Below are 9,498 nucleotides of genomic sequence, written 5' to 3' on the forward strand. Positions count from 1 at the left end.
TGTGAGCCCTTCTGAGCCATGCCATCATGAGGAGGGAAGCAGAGGTGGGGGTGCTGGAGGAGGAGTGGCCTGGGCCCGGGGTCCTGAGGGTGACTCCTGGCCGTGACGCCCACGGGCTGACTGATAGGGACCTCGGTCCAGTCTCTTCCCCAGGCTGAGCCTCAGTTTCACTGACTGTTTACCGATCCTTGCCTCATAGGGCTGCTGTGAAGATTCAGGAAGTTTACTAAGGGCTTTGTAGACTGCGAAGAACTGAGAAAATGGTGAGTGGTTTTTATTATCTGCCATAGGCAGGCGGATCCCCCCCCCCCAGTTCCCGAGTTCATCCCCGGGGAGGCCTGGGGACCTTGCTGAAGCCACGAGCCGGCAGGCGCCAAGGGGCTGGTGGATGGCCCTGCAGAAGGGCTGAGGGGCGGGTGCCCGCCTTCCCTCCCCCGGGAGAGTCAGTCCTGGCCAAGGCTGGGAAAATCCACCTGGGAGATCAAGTGGGCACCTCCTCACAACCTTCTAGAGAACAAGTGATCCAGAGCTTACGGGCTCCTCACACGGACCTGGGTTCAAATGTGACCTTCGCCCCTTCCTAGCTCTGGTGAGGAGAGTGACCACCGGGGTAACCGTGGCCCAGAGACAGTCAGGACCTGAGCAAGGGGAGAAGGCACCCCACGGAGGGGTTACCTGGTGTGGGTGTCAGAGCCCCAAAGGGGGAGCAGGGTGTCCACAGAGGGGGAGGGGCCTACAGGGGGTGTCAGAGCCCCAGCAAGGTATGGAGGTGGCCGGGTGGAGGTGAGCCCGAGGCGGGTGAGGGGGACGTCCCTGTGTGTGTTGGGGGGCGGGAGGGGTGGCAGCCGCAAGAGACTGGTTACTTATAAAGGGATTGATCAAACTGGTAAATATGTTGAGGATAAAAGAAGCTCAGATCGTCATGTCAGAGAAGGCAGTTACAGATACGGAAGGGGGAGAATGAAGACGACCCCTGGGGCATTTGAGGTGTCAGTGTATTCGCATGGTTTTCAACGTGAGAGATGCAGAATGAGGGCCTGGGAGCAGCGTCTCCCAGCAGCAATGAGCACATTTAGCACCCAGATGTCGGCTCCTGTCACCGTTCTCCGTTCTCCGCTACAGGGACCAGGGCTCCTTAGAGACAGGGCTGATTCTAGGCCGAGGCAGGGAAAGGACAAGGTGAAGCTGGAATAGCTTGTGCTGGAAAATAAGGAAATGCTCAAAGAATGATGGAGACGGGGCACAGTGCCCCAGGAACCATTGAAGGGCCACCACTGGCCATCTCGGGGAGAATCTGAGCATTAACACAAACAATAACAGTAACGGACTGTACGCCATTGATATGATAAGAAGCCATGAGTCCATACTGTATAGATAAAGTGAATAACTTGAAACTTTGTTGAGGAATGGGATACTTACATGGTCTCAAAGTATCTCCTCACAACCTACCTCTTGCCTACAAAGGGAGAGAGAACTTGACGCTGGAGAAACCTGGAGGTCACCACCTTAATTAAGTGACCCAATTTGACATCACCAGTCACGGAACCAAGTCAAAGCCAAGCAGGTGCCACCTGGGGTCGTCTTGCCACTGACGAATCTGGCTATAAGGAATCATTGACCAAACCCAAATTCTACAAATTAATTGACCCGAAATCTTCAAAAGTGTCAAGGCCGGGAAAGGAGACACTGGTCACTGGTTCAGACTGGGAAGGCCCGACCACTCAGGATTCTGACCTGGGTATCTTGCAATGATGGGCATTTTTGCTGGGACAGTTGGCAAAACTTGCCTGAGGCCTGTGGAGCTGCAGGTGGCAACGTCTGGCGCTAACTTCCTGATTGGATGGTTACACTGTGGTCGTGGAGGGGAATGTCCTTGTTTGTAGAAAATAAACACCAAAGAATTTGGGGTGGTGGGGCCTCAAGTCAGCCACTTATTCTCCGGCGGTTCCAGAAAGAAAGTTCTTGGTATTATTGTGAAGATTTCCTATACGTTTGCAATTGTTTCGAAACTTTTACAACTCTTAGTATAAAAACACGTGTATAAAATAAACAACAAAAGAATTCCAAAAATGAGACCAGCTGAGTGCAGCGTGTAGATCTGACGGAGTACGTGCTCACCTAATATCCATAATTACACTGATGACTGTCGAGCTTCCTGCGTCTCTCGGCCTTGTCTGTTCTTTCTGCTCATGCCTGTCACCTCTCCCCCTGCTCAAAAGTCACCTCCTTCAGGAAGTCCTCCATGGAAATGTCGTGTGTATGGGTCACTGTGGTCACTCAGCCTCTCCTGGGACCTGGCCTCCAGCTTTGTTTGTTTTTTTTTTGAGGAAGATTAGCCCTGAGCTAACTGCTGCCCATCCTCCTCTTTTTCCTGAGGAAGACTGGCCCTGATCTAACATCCATGCCCATCTTCCTCTACTTTATATGTGGGACACCTACCACAGCATGGCGTGCCAAGTGGTACCATGTCTGCACCCGGGATCCAAACCGGCGAACCCCGTGCCGCCCAAGTGGAAGGTGCACACTTAACTGCTGCGCCACCGGGCCGGCCCCTCCAGCTTTGTTTTACAATTGTCACAATATTCACAATTGTCGTAGCACAGGAGGGAAGTCCAGGAGGGGGTTGGACTGGATGACACCCCCGTCCCCAAGCTCCTCTCATGCCCTAGCCTTCCAGCATCATCTGATCTGGGGTCCCCCCGTTTCCTCGGAGCAGGTGTCTTCCCAGAAATCACTGCCTCAAGGTCAAGGCCGTTTTCATCACTCCTGTCCCAGAATCACAGTGAATCTGGGTCAAGAAGTCCGTCCCCCTGCCCACTGGCAGGGCCTGTCTTAACCTGGCTTGGAAAAGGGGGCCTGATGGTCTTTCTGCATTTCCAGGGAACGGGGTCCTCGCGGGCAGGGCAGCCTCCGCAGAAGGCCTGCCTTCACGCTCCCTCCCTCACTCCTTCACACGCTTACTCGGCCACAGGAGCTGTGCACCCCTGGTCACACACACGGGGCGCTCGCTCTGTGCCAACCGCTGAGCTGGACGCTTACCCATTGCTCATTTAACGCTCGCACGGTGTGATGAGGCAGCTGCGGGTGCACGCCCATTTCACGGGTGAGGATGTGGAGGCGCGGAGAGGCCGAGCCCCCAGCCGTGGTGCCTTCTCTGCAGAGAGTTGTAAGGCCTGGGCCAGCTGCTCCCCCTGCATTTGCTGGTCTCATCCCCACAGCCACTGTGGGAGGCCCACACCACTCTTCATTTTTCAGGGAGCCTGAAGCTTATACAAAGATACCTTACTCTTGCAAATTGTACAAAAATCTTACTTTTGAATACAAAAATATCTTGTATTCAAAAGTAAGAATACAAAAATGTCTTACTTTTGCAAATTGTATAAAACACACAAGCAAGGGAGCCCAGGGCTGGGGCCCCTCCTGGGGCCTTGGGGGTCTTGAAGCGTTAGTACCCTGGGCTTCCCGGTACATCAACCCAGGCTCAGAGAGGTGGGGTGACTTGCCCTGTGTCCCTCCGCTCACGAGGAAGATCTGACCTGATTTCCTGGGAAGCCTTCCCTCTCCTGTCCTCTCTCCTAGGTCACTTTCCCAAGGAGAGCCGGGCCAGGGGAGGGCGGGGCACTCTCTGGCTTTGGGGTGGGGCAGCTCAGAACCCCTGCGTGGACTGACTTTCAGAGTCACCTCGGGAGCTTGTCAAGAAGACATGCTCCTGACCCTTGGCCCCCAGAGACAAATTTAGTGGGTGTGGGGCAGGGCCTGGGAATCTGTATTTTCAATGGGTCCCCAGGTAAGGCGGGTGCAGTCACCTCTTTGGGGACACACTGTCCCTGGGACGCCCCCTCCTGCCCCGTCGCCTCTTGTCTGACTCCCTGCCAGGCTGGGCCTGGCACTGTGGCCGAGGTCTGTGTTAACACGCCGTGGGCTGAACGGGCCTCACTCCTCAGGTATGCAATTAGCAGCCCCAAGAACAATACGTGTGTTATAGCCATTACGGCTCCAAGCCTGGCTGGTAATTTGCTGTTCCCTTTACTGCAGCAACAAGCTCTGGCTTGGGAACAGGGGACAGAGCCCTCTCTTTTCATCCTGGCATTCCTGAACACCTGCTCGGGGGGTGTGGGAGAGCAGGAGAGACACTTAACACTGTCCAGGACAATCCGGGAAGACAATCTGGGGGAAGTGGCTGCTGGCTGATGGTATACAGACGGGGTGGACACCATCCGTGCTCTTGTGGGGCCCGCAGTCTGTTGGAGACCAATAAGTCGAGAAGCCACTGCCCCCAGAGGGGCAACTGTGTTAGTGGTCAGGAGGGGCCCAACTCCGCTGGGATGGGGGCGGGTTCTTGGGAGGAGAGAACGTCTCCACGGAGCCCTGAAGGTGAGCAGAGGTGGGCCGGGTGGGTGGAGGGGGGCTGGAATGGGTGGATGAGTTTTCTGGTCAGAAGGAACAGCATGTGCAAAGACCAAGGAGGCTGGAGACGTTGACAAGGCCTCGACAGCCACGCTGAGGGTTGGACCCCACCCGAAGAGTGATGTGGGGAGGTTACATTTTTCCAAAGGTGGCTGTAACACTATCTCCCATCTCGTTTCTTTCAACCTAACGTTGGCATTCCTCCCATGCAGTGCTGGGGTCTATGTCTCCTTGAACCTGCGTGGAGATTTCTGTGTGATGCTCTGGGACCTCCAAGGTTAGGTGGTAAAAATGCCTTTCTGCCTTGCTCTCTTGGGATGTTTGCCCTTTGAACCTGGCCGCCATGCTGTAAGGAAGGCCAAGCTGGTCCGCTTGGACAGACCACGTGTCGGTGTTCCAGCCAGCAGCCCTGCCGAGGTCCAGCGTCAACAGCCGGACATGTGAGCAAGGACTCCTCCAGATGATTCCAGCCCCACCCGTCGAATCACCCCAGCCTTCGAGTTTTCCTAGCTGAGCCCCAAACATCGTGGAGCAGGGTCAAGCCATCTCTGACGTGCCCTGTCTGTTCTTGACCCACTGTCTCTGAGCATCATGAAGTGGTGGTTTTATGCCACTAAGTTTTGGGTACCAGTAACTTGCACAGATGTTGTGGGAGGGCTGAGATTGGGGGCGGGGGTCCTGTTAGTGAAATAAACCAAATTTGAAGTCCCAGCACCTTAGAGCCAAGAGGAAGCTCCAAGGTCATGTCTGCCTGCCCCCTCCCCCGCCCCCGGCCCCTGCCCCACTGTGCCAAATGACTGTCCAGCCTCCGCCTGCACACTCCCAGTGATGGAGCGCTCATCTCTCTCTGGGCTGCCCTTCCCTCTGTCCTCAGCACTGAGTGTCACAAAGTTCTCTCAGGCTGAATGGAACTCTGCCTCTGTGAAGCACCCCCGCGTGAGACATTCTTCTGTCCTCAGGATTCCCAGGCAATCCTTCTCTGCCCTTCAGAGATCTGACGATGGTGACCCCACATCTATCCTTCTGTGCAATTAGCAGCCCTAATTGTGTCACCCGCTCCTCACATGGTTTCGAGTGGCGGACCTGGGTTCGAGTCCGGGCTCTGCCACGTCCAGCTGTGCAGCGTGGGCGACCTCTCCGAGCCTCAGTGTTCTCATCGAGGACAGGGCTGACAGTAGTGCGCCTCCTATCCCTGCTGGGACCGTGACAAGAGTTACTGTAGGGAAGGCGTTCAGCGTGGGGGGACACTCCTCACTGTCAGTTCACATTGTGGGGCTGTACCCCTTCTCTTGCTGCCTCTCACGGCTATTGGGAAAGTCAAATGAGACCAAGGGCAGGAAAGCGCCTCACACACTGAGAATTACCAGCGTGGGCATTATGCTGCTCCTATTATTATTTTAAAACCACTCGGCATTGGTTTAACCTGCTCTTGGGGACCAGGCAGAGGCTGAGGGGGCGAGGCCATCCTTCAGGGGACACTGTGAGGGCATTGTCCTCCGGAGTCAAAGGCGGCTCTGTTCGTGGCTGTCATCCTCTCTCCCCCGGCCTGGCTCCCAGTCAAGTCGCCCGCAGCCGGGAAGGCTCTGACCTGCCATCCCCACGCCCACCACTTCCTCATCAGCGTGAGGTCGTGTCAGTGGCAGGGGCTTTTGGAAAGAGCGGAGGGTACTGAGGGTCTGGGGCGACGGCTGGAGTGGGGCTCACAGATCCCCAATCTCTCCTTAGGACACCATGACCCTGGGGTTGTCACCTCATCTTGAGGTCCAGGTTTCCCTGGACGCCCCCTGGGCAGTTCGGCCAACCTGGATCGTGTGCTGGGCCCTGTGCTCGGCTTGCGTTGACCGAGGTGGCTTGGGCTGCCAGAGATGGAGGGAACAATGGGGGCTCCTGGGGTCCCTGCGAGGAAGGGAGGGGGTTGGAGGCCGAAGGTCCTGGCCCCTCTGCCCGCTTCAACCACAGCATCTCCACTGGATCTGATTTACATAATGGAGTTACATGTAAGACTTTGAAAATAATTTTTTTAAACTAAAACAAGATTTGAAAACACTTGCTCTAGTCCACTGAGCCTAGAGAAGGGGATGAATTGCCCAGGTTGCACGGCCAGGCAGGAATGAACCAGAGCCCGAGGGAGTAGAGATGGGCTCACTGCCTCCCCAAGCATCCGTCTCCCCTTCTCCACTTCCCCATCCAGGTGGGACCCAGGGCTGGAGCCTGTGATCCAGCTAAGCCAATCAGGGTGTTCCATTTCTCTGGCCACAGGGATTGGCTCAGGGGTGGATATGTGATCAGCGTAGGACCAATCAGAGTGACTCTCAGAACTGGGAATACTGGGAAGGGGATGCCTTCTCCTTCCTCCTGAAGGTGATGGGAGCACTGTAGCCCCAGAGCCCCGGGGTCAGGACTGAGCCAACCATGAGTGGAGCCAACTCTGTAGCAGGCAGGGGGAAGAAGAGAAAAAAGGTGAGCCCTTGGTGATTTTTAGAGCAGCTGTATCCAGCCTCACCTGAAGCCAGATCTGCTGCTGGACTTTTGGGCCAGGAAACCTCCTTATTGTTTGGTCCAGTTTGAATTAGATCTTTAGTTCTGTTCCACAGCGTTGCAGCTGAAAGCATCTTCCTGCTCATGCAGGTGTTCGCTCCCAGGCCTGGGCAATTGGTGGTGCCACGACGATCAGGCCTTTCCAGGCTCATGGTCCTTTGACCTCTGAGCCTCTCCTCCAGGTTGTTTTCATCCCCTACCCTCTAAAGATGCTGGCGGTGGGACCCAGACAGGCGTCCACACCAGGCTCCCAGCCCGGCCCTTGGAAGTGGTGCATCTGCCTTTCTCACGGAGGCCACACACCTCAGCCCACCCGCCATCCCCAGAGCCTCGGGCCCTGGGCACTTCAGACCCTGACTCATCCACCTTCAGAGGCCCCGGCACCTGAGCTATGAGGAAGACGCCTTCTCAGCCAAATTCCCCTCGGCCTCTGGCTGGAGGCGGCACAAGGAAAGCTCAGAAGGGGCCGCCTCCCGGCCTGTCAGGACCCAGCTGTGGCCCAGGTGTTCAGAGGTCACCCAGGGGCTCTTCCTACACCCTCTCTGCCCCATTGAGGGCAGCAGCCACAATCACATACTTACCGTGTGCCGAGCGCAGGGCCCAGCACTTTCAGGGAAGTCCTTTCCTTAATCCTCGCTGCCTCCTAGGAGGCCAGCAGCGTGGACCTGGGGTTCAGCCCAGGGACTCTGGAGCCAGGTGGCCCAGGTTTGAATCCTAGCAATGCCACATACTAGCTGTGTGACCTTGGGCAAGTTCCTTAACCTCCCTGTGCCCCAAATCTCCTCCTGTAAAATTGGGATGCTGCCTGATAGACTCTTGAATGAAGAGTTAATACACAGAAAGGGCCTAGGACAATAATGTTAGCTATTGTTATCATTCCCATTTTACAGATAGCAAAACTGAGGCTCAGAGAGGAGGAATAACTTTCCCAGAGCACACAGCCGAGTAAGCCAGGTCTGTGTCATTCCAGAATCAATGATCCATTTTATTGATACTTGAAGTCACTCCCTAAATGGGTCACTTGAGTGGTTTTCTGCAGCTGGGACCAGCCAGGCCCTTGGGATCCCACAGGAGGAATCTACCCTGGTCTTTAATCTGGTCACACAATTTTAGTGGAGAGCCTGGAGACCATCGATGCCTGCGCCGTCCAAAATGGCAGCCGCTAACCACGCGGCCGGCACGCCCGGGGCGTGTAGCTGGTCGAAATTGAGACGTGTTGTACGTGTAAAATACACACAGATTTTGAAGACCTAGTACAAAGAATATAAAATCTCATGAATACTTTTTTACATTGACTACCTGTTGCACTGACAATTTTTGGGTACATTGGGTTAAATAACATGTTAAAATTAATTTCACCGGTTCATTTTTACCTTTTTTGTGTGGCTACTAGAATATTTATGACTCACCTTGTATTTCCATCGGAAGCACTGATTGCGGCCATGGATCCATTTTACAAATGAGGACGATGAGGCTCCGAGGTGTGATTTGCTTTAGTCACAGGGTTTTTCTTGGCCGAGCTGGCCCTCCAAAGTCCCACCCCAGGGCTCTTCCTAGGAATGCCTGTTTCTGCGGAGGTGAAAGGTGAGCTGGACCGAATGATAAGGAGCCTTCTGCCACAAAGATCTCTTCTCCATGCCACGGTGGCTCTGTCTGTCCCTTGCCAAGTGCCCCTTTCCCTCCCGCGCCACCTCCACACGCACCGCCCACCACTGCCCTCTGCGGAGACCATAGTGTCAGAGAAGCCCCCAACCCAGGGGTCTCTGAGAGGCTCTGCGGTCAACCCAGTCCGCCTGAGGGAAACACCGGCAGAACTGTTCTAGACAGAACACCCATCTCTGCTTCCAAAGGCCGCCGGGATGGAGGCTCCGTCATCCTTCTTGCTCTGCTCACCTCCAGTCTCCAACACTCTCTCGTCAAAGTCTTCCTGGCGTCTAACCCGCATCCCTCATGCTGCAGGGTAGGCCTCCTTCCCCTTAGGCTGGCTTCTGAGGGTCTTCTCAAGAGCGGGCTGGGGGTGGAGGTCACGGAAAAACATCGTGGAACCAGCTGGATGGGATGAGCTCTTCGAGGGAGCCGCTGCTTGTCCCCCTGATGGTGGCTGCTGGCTCCGTGTCTCCCCCTGAGCATCCTGCAGCAGTTCTTAAATAGGGGCGACCTCGCCCTGTGGTCTCCTGAGCTCTCACTGCTGGTGCCCACAGCACATTGTCACCCCCTCCCTTCCCAGGAAGAAAGGTGCCACTTTCCAGCGACAGCATGTAGACAACAGTGTAGGACATTGGCTTTCGAACGTTTTGGTGACAACTTACAGTAAGATACATTTTTCATCACGACCGTTTGTACAACACACACACACACCTGAAACAAAAGTTTTACGAAACTAGCCTTCCCTGCACAGGTTTTTACTCTTTTCTACCTTATTTCATTAAAAAAATGCTTCTCATGTTCCACTAAGTCAATTTCACACCCCACTAATGGGTAACAATTTGCAGATTGAGAAATTCTGGTCCGGTGGACCAGAACTTGGGCTCTGGCGAGAGTCGTCTGTGCCTC

This window comes from Equus caballus, chromosome 2 (genome assembly GCF_041296265.1).
Source record: "Equus caballus isolate H_3958 breed thoroughbred chromosome 2, TB-T2T, whole genome shotgun sequence".
NCBI classification, from domain to species: Eukaryota; Metazoa; Chordata; class Mammalia; order Perissodactyla; family Equidae; genus Equus; species Equus caballus.